The 23,383-nt window shown below is 37.3% G+C and overlaps 1 long non-coding RNA gene across 2 annotated transcripts in view; it reads right to left on the reverse strand.

Annotated features, from left to right (window-relative positions):
- LOC144288575 (uncharacterized) overlaps positions 1-23,383 on the reverse strand; it is a 271,172-nt gene that overhangs the window by 55,005 nt on the left and 192,784 nt on the right. For both annotated transcript variants that reach the window (XR_013356544.1, XR_013356543.1), the window contains exon 3: positions 14,505-14,662. This is a non-coding gene — a long non-coding RNA (uncharacterized LOC144288575). The remainder of the gene's footprint in view (positions 1-14,504; positions 14,663-23,383) is intronic.

Below are 23,383 nucleotides of genomic sequence, written 5' to 3' on the forward strand. Positions count from 1 at the left end.
AATTACTCAATTTAATGATAATTCATTAATTGTAAGCAATTAATGAATAGCATACCTTGGACATTGAATATGGTAGCCTATCATACTGCAGCCTCTTAAAAGTGACACTGAATTTATTAATATTTCACTATAAAATCATGCAAGTATTTGGATAATGAAAAAATGAACTAAGTCTGCAGCTCTTACTTCATCTTAGGAATGTTATTTATCTTATTTATGTTGTTAAATAACTTACATTTTAGATATATTAGATTTTCTAAATAACTCATAAGATATGAGTTTATGAGACTGTCATGTCTAAAATATAGTGATTTTTTTTTTTCTGATCTTAGTGATGTGAGAAGTAGTGGTACTCAAGATGGTCTCTATAAGTATTTTCCAAAGAGCTTACTAGAGAATCATCTATGGACAAAATCATCTATGGACAGAATGTTCTATTATCCAAGGTTTCAAAGCACCTTACCTAAAAACCAAAGGGCAAGTTGTTCTACTTTAAGAAGGAAATATAATAACAGTAGCTTCCTCTTTTTATTTTTTTTCATTAGTTAGTTGCAGGGATTCATCCCATTTTCAGGGAGGTAAACATCTCCTTTATTAAAGTTTTCTCTAGCAGAAACCAGTAATAAAAGGAGATAATCTCTATTTCATATACCATGTCTTTCTTTGGTAGTGTATTTTTTACATCATTCTTTTAGTTTTATTAAAAAATGCTGTCCTCATAGCAGAGCCAACTTTCAAACTTTTAATACAGTATCTTTCTCTGGTTTTACTTTAGAAATTGGGCTCATTTTATGAAATGGGATGACATAAGTTTTAAAAATGTAATAGTTTTAGTTTCTATCCCATGTGTTCCAATTATTTGAATTGTGTATTTAAATAGAGAGATCTCTCTATGAGATGTGCAGCCAGTTTAGATATGGGCAAATTTGGCAGATTTTTAGACAAGTTTTTATTTTTTATTTATTTTTTAGACAAGTTTTTAATGGGAAAAATTAAAATCATGCTAGAGCTAGATATTATATATCCTATTAAATGGCAAAATTAAAAAATAAATAAATAAATGGCTAAATTACTTTACTCAAGAAAAAATAATCATGCAAAATAAATTTATTTCCTAAAATATAAAAACCAAAATCTTTGTTTAACATGACAAAGTTTTTAAAAAGTAAACAGGTAAAAACCCAACCCAGGTTTTCAATTTTCAGAAAGCAAACAAGAATGTAACTATCAGTATACCAGGAAAGGAATCTAGGAAAGCCCTGGGGATCTAATTAGTTTAGTACCTCCAACTAGGTTTTTCCCTATTGGGAGATCTATAAAAACAACAGGTGACAAGTTTCTATAAGAACAAATATAATGTGTGTATGTGTGTCTCTATGTCAGTGCATATAAGGCCAGAAGAAACCCTGCTCTTGTTGTTTGTGATAATTTGAAAGTTGAAATGTGCAAACCCAGACTGTCAAATTCTGTCACTTAGCTTTTTATTGGCCTGTTTCAGCTTCAAAACTGAAAGAAAATGAAAGCTAATTTACTATTTTCTCTAAAAACACTATTATGGGAATGATTATAAAATAGAGCAATCAAATTCAACCATTATAGTAGATCAATACCCATATTTTCATTGATTCTCAGTGGGAATGAAGATGCAATTTACTTAAAAATGACAAATGTTTGTAAGGGGTAAAGAGCAGTAGAAAAGACATCATTCATCAGTGCAATCTTGTAGCTACAGGTCAGGTTCAATGTAAATAGCTACAGCGCAGAATGACTCCTCTCCCAGCCTTTGACCTTTTGCCTAAAAAATCACTTTCCTTGTGGTAAAAGGTCATTTGATTTCTTATGCTCCAGAAGCCCTTCAGAAAAAAATTCTTTTGAAAGCCGCTATTGTATTCTGTTAGGTCCATCAGTTGCAATTCTAAAAAAACATAGTTCTATTTAAGGAGAAAATCAGGTTTATAACTTGTTGGTTGCTCAATTGCCCTTATTGCCAATGCAAAGGAGAACATTTTATGTGAGATTTCAGTCAGGAGAAGAAGGGAGAGCCATAAGGTAAGTACCTTTACCTTTCTATGGTGTGGGGAGCAGCAAGGACAGCACAAGAATATGACAAAATCATTTACTGGAAACGAAACACTGGTACACAAATAAAGGACCTTATAATATTTGCCATTTAGGGGACACATTTCCCTGCTTATGAATAATGACATTCAAGAAATTAGGTATTTTTTAAAAAACAAATTAAGTATTTAAGTCAGTGTGTTTCATGATTAGAAATAAATTCACGTGTGTATGTGTGTGTGTCTGTCTCCATATTGCATTTAGTGCTGTTTTTATATTTTTTAATTTTTAAAGATTTTTTAAAGATTTTATTTATTCATTCATGAGACACACACACACACACACATACACACAGAGACATAGGCAGAGGGAGAAGCAGTCTTCCTGCAGGGAGACTGATGTGGGATCTTGGGACCCCGGGATTACACCCTGAGCCAAAGCAGATGCTAAACCATTGAGCCACCCAGGTGTCCCTGTTCTGTTTTTTGTTTTGTTTTGTTTTTTGTTTTTTTAAAGACAAAGTAGATATTCAAAGGTTTGCCTTTGCTTAATTGGGCTGTAAATCAGAAAACACCGTAAGTGCTATGGAAAGTATTTAATCTACTCCAAAGGCCCAGGCTATTATAATTGCCAAACAGCCAAGGTTCTCTAGAAAGTGGAGCCTGATGCAAGAATTTAAGTGGTGATGCTTTACTTGAGAGGTACAAAATAAAGCAGTGATGATGGTAAAAAAGAAAAATGGAGCAAGAAAGGCTACAGACTAATGTGAGGTGAGACTTTACATGTTGCTATCATTTTCCCACAAACCAGAGGGGGCAGCATGATCACAGGTCCAGCCACTTAGGCAATGAGTCTTCTCTGGACCAGATGTAAAGAGAAACTGTGCCTTGAAGTAGTTGATAGTAGTTGAAGGTAAGGAAGTGAAGAAATTTATGTGCCTGCTCCCTCTGGATTTGCTTCCCAGTGGTCACCTCTTGGGGCATTAACTTCTATGTACTCTGTACCTATTATCTGGCAACGCCTTCCACAGCTGCTCAGAATGTCAGAGCCTACCCTGGTAGTGTGGTGTTTCACCAAGTTCTGATGTAACAAGAGGAGTGAGAAACTCTGCATATGTGTCTGGTCAGTTTGGCAGGCCATTCTGGTTGTGCAGTCTGGTCAAGTAGAAAGGCCTAGCTCTCCCGGAGTAAGTGACTGACCAACAGACTGATCCTCCTGCTTTAGGGAATAGAACTGAGTGGACCTTAGCTTCTGTCCAAAGAGGATGTGACTGAGGTGGAAGAGAAGCTGGAGGTTTGGGTAGGAGGCAGTGCCTAGGAAATCTGAGGAAGAACACAATGCATCCAAGTGTGGTAGATAAAGTATTGGTTAGAATAGATTACAAAAGCAGGAAACATACAATGGAAGATACCCAAATAAAGGGCTCATTTTGTGGCAATAGGATGGGTCTCTGAGACTGACTAGATACCAGATTATACTAAGTCCCTTCACAGCAGTTTCTGTTTGACATCATTGAGCTGAAAGTTGCCACACAGTCCACAGCAGACTGTCAAAGTGATGAAAAAGAAGTCAAAGCTACTAGCATCTATGTTCCAGAAGATAAAGACATTGTGGAATTCACCTACCATCGATTCCCCTGCAGACTGAAGGCAATAGGGTAATGGTTGGTGTATCCAGTCTTTTTCCCATGATACTATGGACTTCAACACAGGCTCTATGAACAATTATATCTGCAAAACTTACCTGTCATGGCTAATATTAAACAAAACAGAAACATCAATGAAATCTGAGAGTAAAGTCAGAAAAGATGATAAATGATTTTCTAAAACTTATCTTCCTTTTCCAATTGCCCAGAGAGGATAACTTAAAGCGGTGTTTTCAGGCAGGGGCACTTTGAGAATCACTGCGTTGGGGTTGATTTCTGCTCTAACGCTGAACACAGAAAAGAGTTCTCAGTGACAAATTACTGTCTGGATAGAGTTAAACTGACCAAGTAGAGGAGTTTTTTTCAGGCGATCTCATGTAGTTGTGACCAGGGGAATGGGAGGTGGTTTGTCTAACCTCTTTAAGTTGATGGACTTTCCATGAAAGATTTCTAGGTTAAAGTGTGTTTCATAGATGACCTGCAATCCTTATTTAAAATGCTGATACCCCTCAAAAAAAAAATAAATAAAATGCTGATACCTGGGGCCCATCAAAGTTCTGAATCATATTCGTGTGGGATGAGAGCTAAAAAAAAATCTTCATTTTAATTAAAAAAAAAAAAAAACCCAGGGTGATTCTGAAATAAAGGTTATTAAACACTGGCTTAATGTCATCTTCAAGGGAAAAAAATCTAGTTGGTGCCCATAAATGCTTTTGAATATTGAAAAAAAAATCACCTGATACCTCAGGGTTCCTTTCTAGTAGTAAAGGTGCTAAGGTTTCAAGCCGAGATTTCCATTACAGACCTAAGGAGACAAGAGTACTCCTGTGCTGTTAATTAACAACCAACACCTATGATCTCGCCATCAATGAAAGGCTCTTAAGTAGCTCTCACTTGATCTCCCAGCACTAATAACTTAATTGGAAACATAAAAGACCATGCTAATGGAACATTAGGAAAAAGTCTAATTCAAGCACTGCTCACTAAGTAGAGCTGCTAAATTGCTTGATGTTCCCCTAATCTTGACCGTAGTTCTCATTTTGGGTATCCACCCAGTTCATGTGGCTGTTGGCAGATGTCTGTGATATCCAAAGAGTCCTTTAACTCAGATCATTACAAATGTTCAAAGAATTTCTGATGAAGAGGAGATTTTATGCGGGGAGAACACTCACTAAATTTGTACTTTATATTAATTACTACATATTAAAATTGAAGTTTGGCAGAAGCCAAATAATATAATAGGTTTTGTATTCCATAGGAGGCACTAGACCATATACAAAATTCAAAAAGGAGGTTTTTGGAAACTATTCACATGTGGTTTAACCATGAGTTCACCAGAAGAATTTAAGATTTACATATTTAAAGAGAATTTGGAAGGAGATTTCTCTGGGGAGAGCTGTGCCACCAGTCCCACATGTTGGCAGGAGTACTGAGAACCTAATGAGCGATTGTCAAGACTACTGGGAGAATTTTACAGGTGTCACACCCAGTTTAGAGACACAATGCACAAGCATCTACCTTACACTTAGAAGATCTAGGGGTGCATGAGAGGCATGGTCAGTTAAGCATCTGCCTTCGGCTCAGGTCATGATCTGGGGGTCCTGAAATCGAGCCCCATATCATTGGGCTCCCTGCTCAGTGAGGAGCCTGCTATTCCCTCTCATTCTGTTCCTCCCCCCAGCTTGTGTGCTCTCTCTCTCAAGTAAATAAATAAAATATTTTTTAAAAAGCTAAAGGGTGAGACAGAAGGTAGCTTGCTGTTTTGACAATGAATTAAAAGAGTTGGCCCTAGCTTATAAATCCAGATTCAGTCATAGACCAGATGAGGGAACACACACAATAGACCTAGTGTGGGGTCATCTCCAGTCCCACCCAAAAAGAAGCACATGGTAGTTGACAGTGACAGAGAGTGTGAAGGTATCAAGAAATTTTAAAGGGCTGAGAAAGCAGTGAACGACTGTCCAAAACAGAGATGCACTTGGCACAACTTACATAAGATTTCCCGAATGAACGTAATCGGGCTAGGGAACAGTTTCTAAAGTAAAAGGAAAGAACCCACTTTAACTTCCTAATAATCCCAGAGAGCATGGTACCAGCTAATAAGAACTCTTCCACCTTCATTCTTCTCCTGCCTTCCTATACCCGGACTGCAAGGTGGTCACAAATACAGTTAGCTAGATCAGGGGAAGGAAAAGGAGATGAAAAATGGAAGTGCTAGGGAACCAACTGACCACATCTTTTCCCAACTGTAGGCTTCCACCCCGCAGCTGGATCAAGTTAGAAATAGGGAGAAATCTCAAATTTAAGTTTAGAATTTTGATTAGTACACGGGAATGGACATTTTAATATTAACTAGGTACTGTGTCTGAACTTAAGGCCACCATTAGTAGAAGACCCACAGACCTGGCCCTTGTTTTCAACAGAGACAAAAGAAGAACTGGCCCTATAAGACAGATTTGGGGAAAAAAAAACAAAAACAAAAACAGCAAAAGATGAAAATAAAATTGTTCTAAAATTATATCTCAAGATTCATTTTGGTTCAATATAATGATTCCTTTTACTCAATGCTTAATTCATTAAATCCACATAACTAAAAAGCAAAACTTGGAAGATTGATTTTTGTAGATATTTAGTTATTAACTGTAAAGTTGATTAATTAAATTCCTTTAAACAATTTAAATGGCATTTAGCAATTCATTGTGACTGATTATTTTGAATACTTTAATTATCCTAAAAAGCAAATAAAACATAAACAAACACAGTCAATGATACTCTAACTTTTTAATACCTTAGAATCACACTGGTACCAAAAGAACTAATACCATGAATGAAACTTAAACTCATACTTTTACATTTCTTCACAGGGTTCTAATTTGTATACCTTCCTAAGCTTTCTGTACCAATGTTTACAACCTTTCCAGAAATTAATTTTTTTTTCCAGATCTAAATGAAAAACAGTGCCTACTTAGAATACTAGAACCCAGGTTGTTGGCTGTTTCACTTATGTTTGTGGTTATGGAACTTGGTAGCATGGTCCAAGGTAAAGCAAACTTAAGCCTCTGCAATAGACCAACTGCCGTTTTATATAAAACTTTCACTCATAGGGCACCTGGATGGCTCACTCTATTAAGTGTCCAACAGGGCCCAGGTCCTGATCTCAGGATTGTGAGATCAAGCCCTACATTAGGCTCCGCACTGGGGATGGAGCCTGCTTAAGATTCTCTCTCTGTCCCTATACCTGAGAGCTCCCTTTCTCTCTCTCTAAACAAACAAACAAACAAAAAAAAGAAGCAAAAAACCCAAACCAAAAAACCAAAAATCTTTCACTCATTATATCCTGAGATCCATGTATCCCTGTCTTTAAAGTAAATTTTAATTTTTGAAAACTTATCTTTCTTTGCTCACAGCTGGAGGTCCTTATGCCAGTGCCTTGGCATTATGATACATTGACCTGGTTTGTTTCAATTATGAAAATATGTGTATTCCTTATTAGTATTTCATTAAAATTCATAAGAGTTTATTCATAATGAGCAGAGGCTTCATCTCCTAGGAGATGAGGGATTAAATCTCTATGCTTTCCCCTCTCAGAATGGTTGGGTCATTTATAATTTTGGAACATCCTGTTTGTAATGGTCATTGTGTATGCCTGTATGCCATAGTTGTAATCAACTTTAATAACCTGGTGAGTCATTATTGTATAAGGCCGTTAATTCTTATAAGTCCTTTAGCATTTTGTATGCCCACCTCCCTTCTGGTCATTTCCATATTAAGACCAGATCTACCTCATTGTGTGGAAATCCTGTGTCATAATGATTCATTCATATATTTTAATTCCTCTTTCTTATACAGAAGAGTATATGTGCTAGACATATGGAAGCATATGCTAAACAAAGAGAATAAAATGTCATGTCATTACTCTCCTACTTATTTAAAGCAGTAAAGATATAAAGACCCTATTGGAATAACTCTTGTTGTATTAGAATTATTATTATCTTTGCTCACTTTGTGTTTTCTCTTTTGAGTATAACTGTGAATGCATGGCATTTTGCAGGCTTCGCTTGTTCCAATTTAACCATTAGCATTATTACTCTTATTATTATTTGCTGGCTCTTTTGTCATTGAAACGCTACCCCTGATGTTTCAAGAGGCAGCTCTGATTTCTGGTTAACAGATTGCTTTGGATCCATCTCCTTTTGTCTTTGTACTAAACTTAGAGGCAACTACCCTCCAGGGATCAGGATTTGTGTGCTACGGGTGAACATGAGGGTTGGTAATGAATTAGAGTAGTGCCCCTGCTGTTGCGCCATTTATGATAATGATAGAGCTGGAAAATAAGTCTTTTAAGGACGTGAATTCACACTGATTTTTCCAATGTAACATCTACTGAACCCAACTTTTCTTGTAGACTTGCTTTTATGCTTATAATAAATATGTAATAAATGGAGAAAATGCATTACTTTCACAGTTGGTATCAGAATTCTTCCTCAGGAGAAATCAACCTCCGTTGGGAAAAATGTTTTGATTCTTTAGAGTAGAAGGTGAGCGCTTCTCTCTTCCCAATTCCCACTATCCAGGTCTAAGAAAAAGCTGATCCCCAAATTTTGATGAAGAGTGTGGCTCTTTGAGGGCCGCCAGGAAGAAGGGATTTGAATACAGCAGATAAAGGGAGAGGAAAGCAAAGTTTGATGGTGTTATTGCCTCTCACAATGATGGACCAAATCACAGCAAATCACAAACAAAACACTAAATTCTTGGTATGTGCATATGGCAGTGTGTGCAGGGGCTGTTCATGAAACCTGAAACAAGGGCTGAGTGCTGGGTCTGTTTGAGGAATTGTGAGACAGACATTATATGCAAGGGTGAAGAAACACAAAGACTGAGAGACCCGTGAATGTAAGTTCTCTATAAATTTGCCAAAAATTGGGAAAACCCCTTGAGGCTTCTATAGACTAGAAGTGGTGAGTTTGGCACCAGTTTCATCTAGGTACTGAAAACTAAGAAAGCCCTCTGTCTTTAAAATAGAACACTATTTGACATATTTAACAAATTAAAACACAGAACACCCAGTTAAACGTGAATTTCAGATACATTTTTTAAAAATGTTTTTTAGTGTCGGTATGTCCTGTGCACTATTGGGGGCATATTTATGCTAGTAGGAACTCTAACAAGATTAGAAATTGAACCCACTTAATTCAATGAAATAAAAATTATAAACAATCTATCAAATGTGATATATATATCCCCAAAACTACACATATTACTAAGGGTAATTATAGCATCTGTATCTCTATCACTATAAATACATAAAACCCTTAGTTGTGATAAATAGAAAAAAGCTCCACCCCATTCACTGTTGTGTTTATTTCTGTTTTGGTCACCCTGGTTTTGCATCGTCTCTTCATCCTTGGCTTTCCATGGGCCCTGTGCCAATCTGTAAGCACTCATGGTTTTTTTAAACCTGCTTTCCAAAAATTTCACAATATCTGTGTGTGATTGCTGAAGAGTCAAGTAGAAGGTCTACAAATTATTTCTTGAGCTCCAGGTAACCCTTCAACGCACCACCAAACATATCTTGATCTCAAACACTCAAAGATATCCATGTAAGTTTTATAAAATGGTGGTTACAATGTCACCCCAAAATGGTCCTTTTCACATCTCCACACTGCATCTAGCTCATCAGAGCCTTTTCAGCCTCATATGCCTTGCAATGATGCTTTGAGGGAAAGTAGGAAGCTCCCTTCGGGAGGGCTAAAAACAGAATTTGGTAGGTTGAGGAAAATGTCTGGCTCATCCTGCAGGAATCCTACAACGTGCTGGGAGACATGGAGCCTTACCTGCATTTCCCTGGCATTTTTTTCCCCTCTGCTGATTTCACAGTAGCTTCGCTCTTCTTTTCTGTACCCCCAGTGTCCTGCCTTCTCAAGGATTTTTATATCCTGGGACTTTTTGCATGCAGTGATGTGAAGGGAATTCTCAACTTGGTTCTGTCGTATGATGAATCACAGACACAAAATTAAGAATCCATGAGGGATACATATTGTGAGTGAAAGATGCTTATCTAAGGATCTTCAGCAAGAAACCAGTGGTTTATGCAAAATCCTTTCCAAATGAAACACAGAAAGAATTTTTCAAAGTTACTAAAAACCTTACAACCCTGATTGTGTAGCAGTGAAATGTATCTGGGAAAAGTTAAAAAAAAAAAACAGCACTCTCCTAGTCCTGCAGAGAGAAGAGCGGACTATAAACCCTGCCCGGCTGTGATAAGGGACTCACAATGACCCCAAGCCTTCTCAGGGATAAGATAAAAAAGGGATACAAGGTTTGGTTGGCTCACCAAGAAGTGGGAAACCCTCTTCAAGCTTCTTTTTATCTGTACAGAAGAGATGGAACTAAATCAGTGATCTGCAAGCTGTGCACCAAGCTTACCTGGTATTTGAGTGGAGACACAGAGATGGAGGAGGAGAGGTGCAGGGTCACATTCCTAAACTGGAGCAGTTCTCATTTTTTTACATATTGGAATTCGCAGAAAATTTCCATCGAAATAGAGGTTGAGCATCTGTGTTTCCCAAGGCTGCCATAATGAACATAAACGTAATGGCTTAAACCAAGAGGAAATTATTTTCTTGGTTCTCGAGGCCTGAAGCACGAAGTCAGGGTGTCAGGAGGGCAGTACTCCTTCCAGAAGCTCTTGGAGAGATTCTGTTCCTTGGCTCTTTCAGCTTCTGGTGGCTCCTGGCTTTTCCTGGCTGGTGGCTTCTCAGTCCAGTCTCTGCCTCAACCTTTACATGGCCTTCTCCTCTTCCTGCATCTTCAGCCCTTCTCTTCTCTTCTCTTCTCTTCTCTTCTCTTCTCTTCTCTTCTCTTCTCTTCTCTTCTCTTCTCTTCTCTTCTCTTCTCTTCTCTTCTCTTCTCAAAATACCCGTCTTGGATTTCAGGTCCACACTAGTCTGGGGTGAACCTGTCTGGAGATCTTAAATTAATTTCACCTGCAATGATGATTTTTCCAGATAAGGCCACATTCACATGTTCCGAATGGACACGTCTTTCGGGAGGCAGACATCCAACTCAATGTTGGCTCTTTTTATCTACATTTTTCAAACATAGACTAGCACATGCCTGTGGCAATAAATAAAACACACAGAGACGTGCAGACAAAAAGCTCCTTATCTGCTTCCTTCCAAAGTCACCTTTCCAACATTTCTCTCCAACTCATCCATATTTACTGCCCCTTCTCCCAATCAGGCTGATGACTCATGTTAACAACCCTGTGTCTGTAGTTCCTGGCTTTATGTCAGTCTCATGGAATTTCACCTGCACACACACACGCACACACACACACACACATATGTGTACACACGTACATTTACATCAATGGGGAGTTTAGGATCAATGATAAACTTCATATCAGATCATGCACACACCTCTGTGTCTTGCTTTTCTCACTTAAAAATGCCTTGAGTACAACTAGTATAGTTCTCATTTTGAGTATGTGTAGTGGATTCATCATAGCAAAATATTCCACATTGTGGACGAACCGATACTTATTTAAAGCCTTCCCCTGTTTATGGACATTTAGTATATTTCCAACTTTCAGTAGTTTTGCCCATCTGAGAAATTCTGTAATGCATAACTTTGTGCAAACAGTTTTACAAGCTGATGATTTTACTACTACTGTTGACCCTTGAACAACACAGGTTCCACTTATATGCAGATTTTTTTACAACAAAATACTGTAAATGTATTTTCTCTTCCATATGATCTTAACGTTTTCTCTTCTCTAGCCCACTTATTGTAAGAATAGAGTATGTAATACACATAACATATAAAACATATGTTAATCAACTGTTATTGGTAAGATGTCCAGTCCACAGTACGTTATTAGTAATATTTTGGAGGAGTCAAAGTTACATGTAAACTTTTTTTTTTTTGAGAGAGAGAGACAGAGAGAGAGACAGAGAGAGAGACAGAGAGAGTGAGCTGAGCAAGAAGCCGGAAGTGGGGCTCCATCTCAGGACCCTAAGATCATGACTTGAGCTGGAATCTAGAGTCAGACACCTAACCAACTGAGCCACTTGGGCACCTTGATTTTAAGGTTTTAAAAGTAATTTCATTCTATTCATTTTTTATTCAGGATATCCTCTGAAATTTTGTCTAACATGCTTTCAGTTTCTGCTGAAATTGTAACCTTTTTCCCCTCCTTTAGTGTGTTAATTAAGTACATTATAATGAGATTTTGATATTGAACCACCTTTGAATTTCTATATAAATTCTAGGTGGCCTAATAAATCTTCTTTTGAAATGATGCCAGATGGAAATACCTTTGCCAGATTTGGGAATTAAGGTTGTACTGCCTTCAAAAACAATTTAAAGAACTTTTCATTTTTTTTTCTATTGTATAAATAGACTAACATGCGAGATATCTGTTCTTTCAAGATTATTTAAAACTCATGAAAATATCTGGTCACGATGTCTGTTTTTAGTGTTGTAAAATACACATATACAATATAATACAAAATTTACAATCTTAACCATTTTATTCTATTTATTTTTTAAAGATTTTATTTATTTATTCATGAAAGACACACACAGAGAGAGAGAGAGAGAGAGAGAGAGAGAGAGAGAGAGAGGCAGAGACACAGGCAGAGGGAGAAGCAGGCTCCATGCAGGGAGCACGATGTGGGACTCGATCCTGGGTCTCCAGGATCACCCCCTGGGCTGAAGGCAGCGCTAAACCGCTGAGCCACCCAGGCTGCCCCCAATGTTAACCATTTTAAATGTGCATTAAGTACACCATTTTCAGTGGCACTAAGTACATTGACAATAGTGTGCAACCATCACACTGTCCATTTCTAGAAATTTGTCATTATCCCAAACAGAAGCTCTGAACCCATCAAACAATCACCCCACATTTCACGTTTTCTCCAGCCCCTGGTAACTTTTATTCTACTTTCTGTCTCTTTGTCTACTCTAGGTACCTCATGCTAGTGGAATCATGCAATACTTTTATGGCTGGCTTATTTAACTTAAAACATTTTCAAGGTTCAACCACAATATAGCAAGTGTCAGAACTTATTTCATTTAGTTGATCCATCGATCTGTTGATGACACTTGGGTTCTTTCCACCTCCTGGCTATTTTGAATAATGCTGCTATGAACACTGTGTACACGTATCTATTTGGGTTCTTGCTTTCAATTCTTTGGGGCACATATCCGATAGTGGGATTGCTTGGATCATATGGCTTATGTTTAATTAATTTATAAAACACCATGCTGGTTTCCACAGTGCCTACATCATGTTACACTTCCACTAGCAAAGCACAGGCTTCATAACGCATCTTTTATATGGGATCGCCTTTCTTATTGCTTTGGTCATAAGCATTCGATTTTAGTTCTGTACTTTGTTATCCATTTTGGTAATGTTTACTTTGCTGAGAAATCAATTTTTTCTTTTTGGATTTTCAAGAATGTCTCATTCTCTTTTGCTCTTACTGTACCACTTATCAAAAGGGTTTTAAGACTACATTTTCTCTTTTTCCTATGTTCTATGGGTTCCAATATTCATCTTTTTTTAGTGTTTTCGGAGAGTCTACTTTCAGTTTTCATGTGGTTTCAATCCATGAGCTAACCAGGAATGTATTCTTATTTTCTAAGTAGCTACTATTTTGGCATTAAAGAGAAAAAAGAGGGGGCACTTGGGTGGCTCAGTGGTTGAGCATCTGCCTTTGGTTCAGGTCGTGATCTCAGGGTCCTGGGATAGAGTCCCGTATTGGGCTTCCTGAAGGGAGCCTGCTTCTACCTCCGCCTATGTCTCTGACTATCTCTATGTGTCTCTCATGAGTAAATAAATAAAATCTTTAAAAAAGAAAGGAAAAAAAGAGGATCATCATTTCATTATTTCTACTTTTTAAAAATATGGTCAAAGAGAGTAGTCTGTAAATATGCTTTTTAAAAAAGACTTATTTATCTATTTGAGAGAGAAAGAGAGACAGTGTGGGGAAGAGCAGAGGGAGAGGGAGAGAGAGAATCTTAAGCATACTCCCAGCTGAGCACCATCAAGCTCAATCTCATGACCCCAGGGTCATGGCATGAGCTGAAATCAAGAGTCAGACATTTAACTGACTGAGCCATCCAGAAGTCCCAAAATTTTGCTTTTAAAATTTCATTAAAATTTGCTTTGTGGTCAATTACATTATCCATTTTCTTAAAGTTTCCATGGACATAGAAAATAATTTATATTCTATATTCAAGGGATATGTTTCTGAATTATTATTTTTGTTTGTATCTCTCTACACAAGAAAATGTGTTGACATCATTGTTCAATTCTCCTATATATTATTCTAAAAGTGGGTATTAAGGTCTCTCATTATAATTGTAGTTCTGTAATTTATCCTTGCATATTGAATAGATACTGCTTTCTATATTTAGAATATTAAGAGATATTTGGGTACTTTTGTTTGGTGTTTCAGAATCTTCTTAAATTGTTCATTTAGTCATTTTTTTACTACAAAATGACCCTCTGTCTATCTTAATTAATACTTTTAACTCTACATACCTCTTTTCCTACTATTAACATTGTTCCTGCTACTGCCATGCCTGCCTGCTTGCTTGCTTTCTTTCTTTCTTTCTTTCTTTCTTTCTTTCTTTCTTTTTCTTTCTTTTTCTTTCTTTCTTTCTTTTCTTTCTTTCTTTCTTTCTTTTTCTTTCTTTCTTTCTTTCTTTCTTTTCTTTCTTTCTTTCTTTCTTTCTTTTTCTTTCTTTCTTTTTCTTTTTTTTGCAATTTCCTAGCATCCCTTTAACTCACCTCTTTATTATAGTCCTTTCTCCAGGTTCTGTGACCTTGGTTCTCAGGTGTTCTGCTCACCCAGAGGGGAGACGGTCCTCACCAGCACTGTCCATCAAAATTATATCTTCGCTTGTGCTCGTATTTTCAAACCCCAGGGCATGCACATCTTTCTTCCTCTAACAAATGATAAACTCTGTTAGATATGAAAGTAGGTGACTGAGAATTGTGCCTCCTTTAGGCCACAGTATTTCCAAAATCCTCTCATCCTCCATTGCTTTACTCCTTGATAATTTTTCCTGTTGCTCTCTGCTCTTAAATTACCTTAAATATATAGAGGTGGAAGAAACTCTTTACAGACAGTTAGGAGACTTGCGTTTTTAATAAAATTCTGCCAATAATTGTGTGACCTTAAGCAAGTCACTCATGTCTCTAGAGTTATGTTCTCAGTTGTAAAATGTCCAAATTGATAAGGTAACCTTTAGGGTCCTTTCTAGCCCCACAATTCAGTTTCTACCATTCAAGAGTGGAAAAGTCAAGAAGGGAAGGGGAGAATGTGAAAGTAGTACAGGTGAAGTACCAAAGGGCAATTGTAAATTTGCAGGGCTAAGGACAAAGAATCTTTTTTTTAAATCTTACTTATATAACAAAATACTATATACAAAGCTTCTATAGCATAACTAACTTTTAAAATAATGAGTGTGAATTGGACTATATGTTTTAAGGCTAATTCTATGGTTCATTTAGATATCTATTAATGTAAATTGAATACCTTAAAATTTCATGTTGGTCTTCATAATTTTCTAATTTAACCCCTAAGTGATGAACAATCATGTATTGAAATGCACCTACATCTGAGAGAGGGAATTATTTTCTGTGTATTTATTTCAAGTCACAATACACTTCTTATCAACAATGCAGCTAAAATCAGAATCAAATTCCATAGTATAATAACCCTCATCTCCAAAGTTTAATGGCGAGAGCAGGTTAAATTGTGCAGCATAAGTTTTCACATCCATTCACAAAAATTGCAGCATTTCTCTTCTTTATCTGAAGGAAGGAGAGTGTGGCAGAGATAATCCCTTAGATCTCTGGTAAATCTTAACACTTAATTGACTGTCCCAAAGCCTCTCTACAGTCCAACAGTGAGAATTCTGGGAAACAAGTCACATTCTAATTCTTCACTCCAAAGTATATTGTTTCTTATATGGTCTGAATATTTGTTGAATCCAAAGTCAAAACTGAGATTTTGTTTCCCCTGAACATAAGTAAACCAGGCACAGGCCTCATTCTCAACACTGATTTTTCAAGTTTTGTGATTCAATAGCTTTACTGAGTACTTATTAAGAGCATTAGTTGGCTTTTAACATGTGAGATAATAAAGCAGAATAAATATAAAAACCCAGACGATTTGATATCTATTCTTAGGAATTTACAACCCAATTCAGGAAATTTTTTTTTAAATGCTATACAAAATAAGGAAAATAGGTACAAGACAGACTCAGACAATCAAAATGTCATTTGGTCAGCTAAATAATGGCTACCCAAAGATACACAACCTAATCCCTTAAATCTGTGACTTTGTTACCTTACACGGTAACATGGATCTTGCAGATATGATTAAGAATCTTGAGATGGGAGATTTTCCTAGATTGTATGTGGAGGCATAGTCCCAACAGTCCTTCTAAAGGGGAGACAAGATGGTCAGAGACAGTAGTAGGAGATCTATGAAGGAAGCAAACAGTTGGAATGATGCACAGAAAGAATCACAAGCAGGTGGCCTCTACAAGCCGAAAGAGGCAAAGAAATGATTCTTCCCTCACAGCCTTCAGAAGGAATTAACCTTATCTTGACTTTAGCTCATCAAGACTGATTATAGACTTCTGACTTTCTGAACTGTAGAAGAATAAATTTGTATTGTTGTGGCCACTAAGTGTGTGGTAATTTGTCACAGCAGCAATAGCCAGAGTATGATTTGAAGAGATAAAGGTAGAAGCTCATACCAAATTAAATAATGAAATAAAGCATAGTAGAAATAAATTATTGACAATTTTAACACTTTGTTAGATGAGAACATCTCCTGGTCTTCATTTCTGTGAGGAAGACTCTTATCTAACACCTCCCTTCTCTCTCCTGACCCTTTGTTCACTCAGATACTGATAATATAGAATCATGGCTCTGGTGAATTTGGAAAGAATATCTGTGCATGCTCAGCCAAGTTCTGCTTGGGAAAAAAGCTCCTTATAAGGATGAGCATGTTCCTCACTTCTTCCTTTTTCCACGGGCAGGCTGGCAGGCTGGCTCAGGTGGTACAAGTAAGGTGAGTCTGCCAAATGTGGGACATTACATACACTTAGCAAGCCAATGTGTCTGTCAAACTAAACTGTATTCTCCAACCTTTCTCTATCATTAATAAGGAGGTGTTTCTCGGGGTCTTTATTTTTTCTAAAATTTTCAAAATATTCAGAACCTGGGTGGGAAAGAGAAGTGCAATTTTTTTTTTTTTTAGGGAGGAGGGATGGGTCTCAAAGTCTCAAATGTTAATATCTATACCACATACCGTGCACCAGGTGCTGTAGAAAGCATTTTGCATATGATATGTCATTTCATTCTCACAAAGACTTTATGAGACCAGTACTAACATACTGCATTTTATAGCTAATAAAACTAAAGCACAGAGAGGTTAAGTAATTTGCCCAAGGTCTCACAACTTGGAAATGACAAAGTTGTGATTCACACCCAGGTCTTTCTTACTTCAAAGCCAGAGGCTTCTGAACACTCTGCATATTGACCTTCTTCCTGGAGGGTATGAGGTTGAAAGTGAATATTAATGATAACTCCGAAGAAAAGCTCGTCTTCTTGGTATAAATCTTGGTTTGACTCCTTTCTAAGAAAGTTGCTAGATATATAGCTCAAAATAAAGAAAGAGACAGAGACACTATAAATCACAGCAGTCTTGTTCTGTATACTCAAATGCAATTAATTGTCTGGGTCACTTATAACTTGAACACAGCTTAGATATGATAACAAAAACAAAACTTCTTCAAAAAGATTTCACCATTTAAACTAAGACCACCCAGGGAGCCTTTAATCTTCCTTGGCATGGCATTATCCCCAGTCAATCAGAAGCCTCCCAAGGGGTCATCTCAAAAACTGATGCCTATGGCTAAAAATTAAGATATCAGATTTTCATCTCATTTGACCAGTTTTATTTCACTTTTGATTCTACTTCTTTCCCCTTCTCTTATCCTGCAGGCAGTGCACCATATATTTCTCAACTTCACAGAGGATTTAATAGTTAGTCACAATTCTACAGCTGGACATCCCACAAGGCAATATTCTCCATGATAAATTTTAGCCAGTTTCAACCCTCAGCTTTCCTTTGAGAGCCATATCAACCATATTGATAAGACCTCATATTACCATCTCAGGAGTATAACAAGGTTAAGACGATCGCTGTCTCAGCAAGATGCTGAGCTTTTGATTCATGCTTTTATAACAACAAGGCTGGATTACTACCATTTGTTGTTGGCATCTCTCCCAGAATGCTCACTGCTTTGACTTGACTTTGCAAAGGATTCAGCAGTCTGGGTGTTCAACAACGAATACACAAATGCCTCCACATACCATATCAGTACAACAAACATTATGTTGAAATATAGAATCGGTTTGAAAAATTGTAGGTCCAAGTCCTTGCTTTTAACCCAATGAAACCCAGTGAACCTTTTCCTGCCAGAAACAAGGCTTTCATAAATAACTCTGGTGCAGAACCGACTATGGCTCAAGAGTCTAAGCTACTTGGTAAGAATGTGACACTTCACTTGACTCAAGGCTCCAATCAGAAATATGGAGAAAATTTCTCTTCTGGGGAGCACAGTATGCTTGCAGCGAATTCTCACTTGCCAACACACTTAGCTATCATTTGTCAGAAAAAAAAAAAGAGTAATACTTATAATACAATAATAGTCTATAATCTGCATTAACACCTTAGAGGAATTCAAAGCACACAATGTCCCAGGATCTAAAGTCTCAATGAGAAATATTTCATATTGACTTTTATAATATCTGGATAAAGTCTCTTCCAATCACCAGACTGGAACTTATCAAAGAATGTTCCAGGAACCGACCACCCATAGGTTGTTTTCATTGACTTTTCATTAAAAACACAGATTTCAGGGTTCTACTTTAAGAATCATAAACTTTGGGGTTAGAGCCAAGAATCAGCATTTTTTAAAACAAGTTTCCCAGGTAATCTTCATGTACACTGAAATTTGAGGACCTCTGTATTCTAGATACAGTAAGCTCTAGGAGTGAACATTCACAAACTTAGTATGTTGGCTCTGATGGGTAGCCACTGTTTCTACCAATGAGGTGTGAATAAATGAGCAGCTGATGAATTCACATGGGGATTCACGAAGTCTAAGGTAATGTCTTTCTCTGCTCTTGTGATCTGTTCAGCACTCCTGACAGAGGTAGACAAGCCACAAGTAGCATCGTGAGATTGAACAAAACAAACAAATAAATAAACAAGAAATGAAAACAGAACACCCAGGTAAATTTGAATTTGAAATAAATAATTTTTCACGTATGTCTTGGAAATATTTGGCAATGTTAGCCCCAGACTACATAGTCTTACACTGACCCAGTGTCTTCTCTTGACTGGTGTCCCCTCCCAGACAAGAAAAGATGAAAGGTCAGAGGATCTTGGCAAGGAGGCCACAGGGTCTTCCTTATGCCTCCAGGGGAGGTGTGGGCTTTACTCTTGAGGAACAAGGTGAGATTTTCCTCCCAATCTCATTGCCACTGTCTAGACAGGGCTTTTCCCATGGGTGGGGCTTTTGCTTCTCTGATCCTCTGATAACTCATCTATTAAAAAAAAAAAAAAAAGCAAAAATGTTCCCTCATAAAGGCTGCTATGCTGATTAAGTGAAGTGACACGTATAAAGCTCAACAATAGTATTTATTTCCTTACCTTTGCTCTCTTCAGAGATCTATCATTTCACTTTAAATATTAATGGTCTTGTCATCACTACCAATTCACATATGTACACACACACAAATAAGTGTGCCTGTACTCACCCTTGCACAGACACACATACATAGGAGCATGCACACACACTTTCTGGAGTTCTACTTATGCTCCAGGCAGGAGCTTGGCAAGTTAACAGGAAGATTAAGAGAGACGGGGCAAAGCATTCAAATTCTATCTCTGCCATTTCTGATTTTTGTGTGACTTTGTCTATTTATTCAACCTATTCACACTTGAGTTTCCTCATCTGTAAAATGGGAATAACAATGCCTACTTTACAAGAGTGTTGTAAAGATTAAGTACATTCGTTCAAGCAAACACTTAGAACAGTGCCTGTGCACGGTGAGCTTCAGTAAGCATCAACTATTAGCTCTTGTTATTTTTATCACCATCACCATCATCATCATCATCATCTCCACCCAACCCAGATATGTTCTTGACACTCAGGGACCTCATAGGACCAAGGATGACTTCCCTATGTAATCCCTCTCACTTAGGACTGGAACGACCTCTAAAAGTCCATATTTTATTCTCATTAGGAGCTAGAAAAATAGTTGAATCATACATCACTAAACTGATTTCTATCCTGTCATAATTTCTAAAACATATTTGTTATTGAGATGCTCTTTTATTTTTTTTTAAGATTTTATTTACTTATTCATGAGAGAGAGACACACACACACACACACAGAGAGAGAGAGAGAGGGAGGGAAGGAGGGAGGGAGATGGAAAGAGAGAGACAGAGACACAGGCAGAGGGAGAAGCAGGCTCCTGGCGTGAAGCCTGATGTGGGACTCCATCCCGGGTCTCCAGGATCATGCCCTGACCCAAAGGCAGATGCTCAACCACTGAGCCCGAGATGCACTTTTAGTTGACCTAAATAACCAGAAATAGAGGAATAGTTTAGAGTCTTGTGATTCTGCATTTATTTTGGCAACTAGTTGTTTGGTTGAAAAAGCTTATCCTTAGAATTTATTTAAACCTCAAAATATGTAAGACATTATTATATCTTAAATGTTTCATACAAACATACAAGATCAAAATGTGTCCATACTTAGGGAAAATTTGATTCCCATTGTCACTACTAATTTGAAGAATATGCCTCATTCTCCCTCATTGACCATCACTATCTCACCTAATGCAGATAACTTAACACTCACATACATGGAGCATTAACATGAAAGACATTTATATATTGATCCACCTACTTAATAAATATCCATTGACTGTCTCTATGTGCAAAGTGCTATAGATATAGCAGTGAACAAAGCATACAAATAATCTTGTTCCCATGGAGGCTGTATTCTATGGGGAGAATGGACACCATTTAAAAAAGGGGGGGAAATATATAGGATATCATTTGGTGATAAATTCGGTGATATAAAATAAAGCAAGGATTTGGCTCAGGAAATGTAATGAATACTGTATTTTTGCTTAGAGTCGTCTGGGAAGACCCCACTGATATTTGCACAGACACCCAAGAGACGTGATGAAATGAGTCCTGCAGTTACCTCAGCAGATTGGGTAGCAATGCAAAGACTTTGAGACAGGACAGTGACTGTCACATTTGGTTAAGAGAAAAAAGATCCGTGTGGCTGGAGTGAAAAGAACAGATGGAGTAGTAAATGATGTCAGAGAGAAACTGGTTGATAAAGGGCATTGTGGGCAGCCTGGGTGGCTCAGCGGTTTAGCACTGCCTTCGGCCCAGGGTGTGATCCTGGAGACCCAGGATCGAGTCCCAAATCGGGTTCCCTGCAAGGAGACTGCTTCTCCCCATGCCCGCGTCTCTGCCTCTCTCTCTCTAGTGTCTCTCTCATGAATAAATAAATAAAATCTTAAAAAAAAAAAAAGATAAAGGGCATTGTCACCCATCATATGGACTTTTGCATCTCCCAGGCTGAAATGAAAGACTATTGAAGGGTTCTGAGCAAAGGAGTAACAGGATTGTACTTATCTTTTAGAAGGCTCATACTCGCTGCTGTGTAGACAATGACAGTTACGGGGAAAGTATAATAAAAAGGAGACTATTTGGTGTAATTGCAATAATTCAGGTGAGAGATGATGGTGGCTTGGACTAGGATGATAGAATGAGGGGGTGAAGAGCAGATGGATTCTGGATATATTTTGAAGGTGCAAAATAACATCGTTTATGTCGTCTAACAATCTAAGCACACAAGTAGAGTCATAAACCAAAACAAATGGAAGTGTAATAGAATGTTCCTTAAAATATTAAATTTTACATCAGCAAAATCAGGTATGAGGCTGAGAAGTTACGCTGAGAGTAATGTGAGGAGAGACCAGAAAGACAGGGAAGAATATGGGGAATCAGAAAGCCCTTGTGCATTTCTTAGGAGGTAGATGAAAGGAGTGGATAAGGAAGATTGTTAAATTTGTTGTTAAATACGTTAGTCGCTTATACGTCTCTCAAATGAAGTTTGAACAATAGCAGTATATCTTTAAGTACCTTGTGAGAAAAAAATGCTAGTGGGTGCAAACTATCTCAAGCTGTATTCACACAAGTAAAATGGTGCCCTTTCCCTCAGTAAAGGTCAAGTTGTTTCTGGAATGGGGTATCCGGTCCTGAACAAGTATAAGTCAGCACACCAAGTATGCTTCCTGACCAACATCATCAGTGAACAACCACCATTCTGCTTCTTGCTTTCTTTCTGCATCCCCTTGACTATGCGAAGTCTGAATTACCTATGAATTGAGCTTTATCTGCTAACACGTTCATTCAAATATAATGTTTTCCGCAAGGTATCCTATGGGGAAGCCCACACCTGCCTGGGGACCTACCTATGGAAATAGATTGTTTCTCTATAAAAATTCACTTGTGACAAAGACTGAAACATCTCTTGAAAATGTGTGTAGTTAATCAGATTTTGCCATCTTCTTAACCTCTGCTAAGTATATTCCTGTTGTGATGTTGGTACTGGGAAATGCTATAGTACAAGCTTAACTTATAACACTTTCGTATGCTCATATGCCCTTATAAATCTTCATTCTAGTAATGTGTTTCTATTCTTTGTACCATAAATATATTTATGGGCAAAGGTTTATGAAGCCACTTGATATATATATAACAGGGTGACTTAACGCAATTTCAGTTACAAGACAAAAACCTGAAATGAGGATATTTAAAGTCATTGTAATAACAATAATTAATAATAATAATAATAATAATAATGATAATAATATTAAGAGCAACAACAACATACATTGAGTCCCTAGATATGTCATGCATTTTACATATATTATTCTTAACCTCACAACAACTCTGCTAATACGCATCATTATCTCCATTTTTTGAAATTCTATTCAAATAAATTTAATTTCTTGAAGGAAACAGAACCAGGAAGTGATAATGTTGCTATCTGAAACCACATAAATTTGATTCAAAAACTTCTGGGCCGGGATCCCTGGGTGGCGCAACGGTTTGGCGCCTGCCTTTGGCCCAGGGCGCGATCCTGGAGACCCGGGATCGAATCCCACGTCGGGCTCCCGGTGCATGGAGCCTGCTTCTCCCTCCGCCTGTGTCTCTGCGCCTCTCTCTCTCTCTCTGTGTGACTATCATAAATAAATAAAAATTAAAAAAAAAAAAAAAAAAAAAAAAAACTTCTGGGCCTTCTACTATACCACATCATGTTTCTAGTAGTCTTTATTCAGTTTACTTGTTTAAATTTGTATTTAAATCATTTTTTGTTTCAGTGATGACATTTTAGAATATTGAAGACTGAAAAACTAGTTTTGTTGAAAATACTGTTTTGACTTATTCTTTAAAAATCAGCATATATGGGCAACATTTTAAAATGATACTTGGGACTTCTACTTTTTTAGCGTTCTATTATAAATGCCATTTTTAGAGTATAAA

The sequence above is a fragment of the Canis aureus genome, chromosome 18, assembly GCF_053574225.1.
Source record: "Canis aureus isolate CA01 chromosome 18, VMU_Caureus_v.1.0, whole genome shotgun sequence".
NCBI classification, from domain to species: Eukaryota; Metazoa; Chordata; class Mammalia; order Carnivora; family Canidae; genus Canis; species Canis aureus.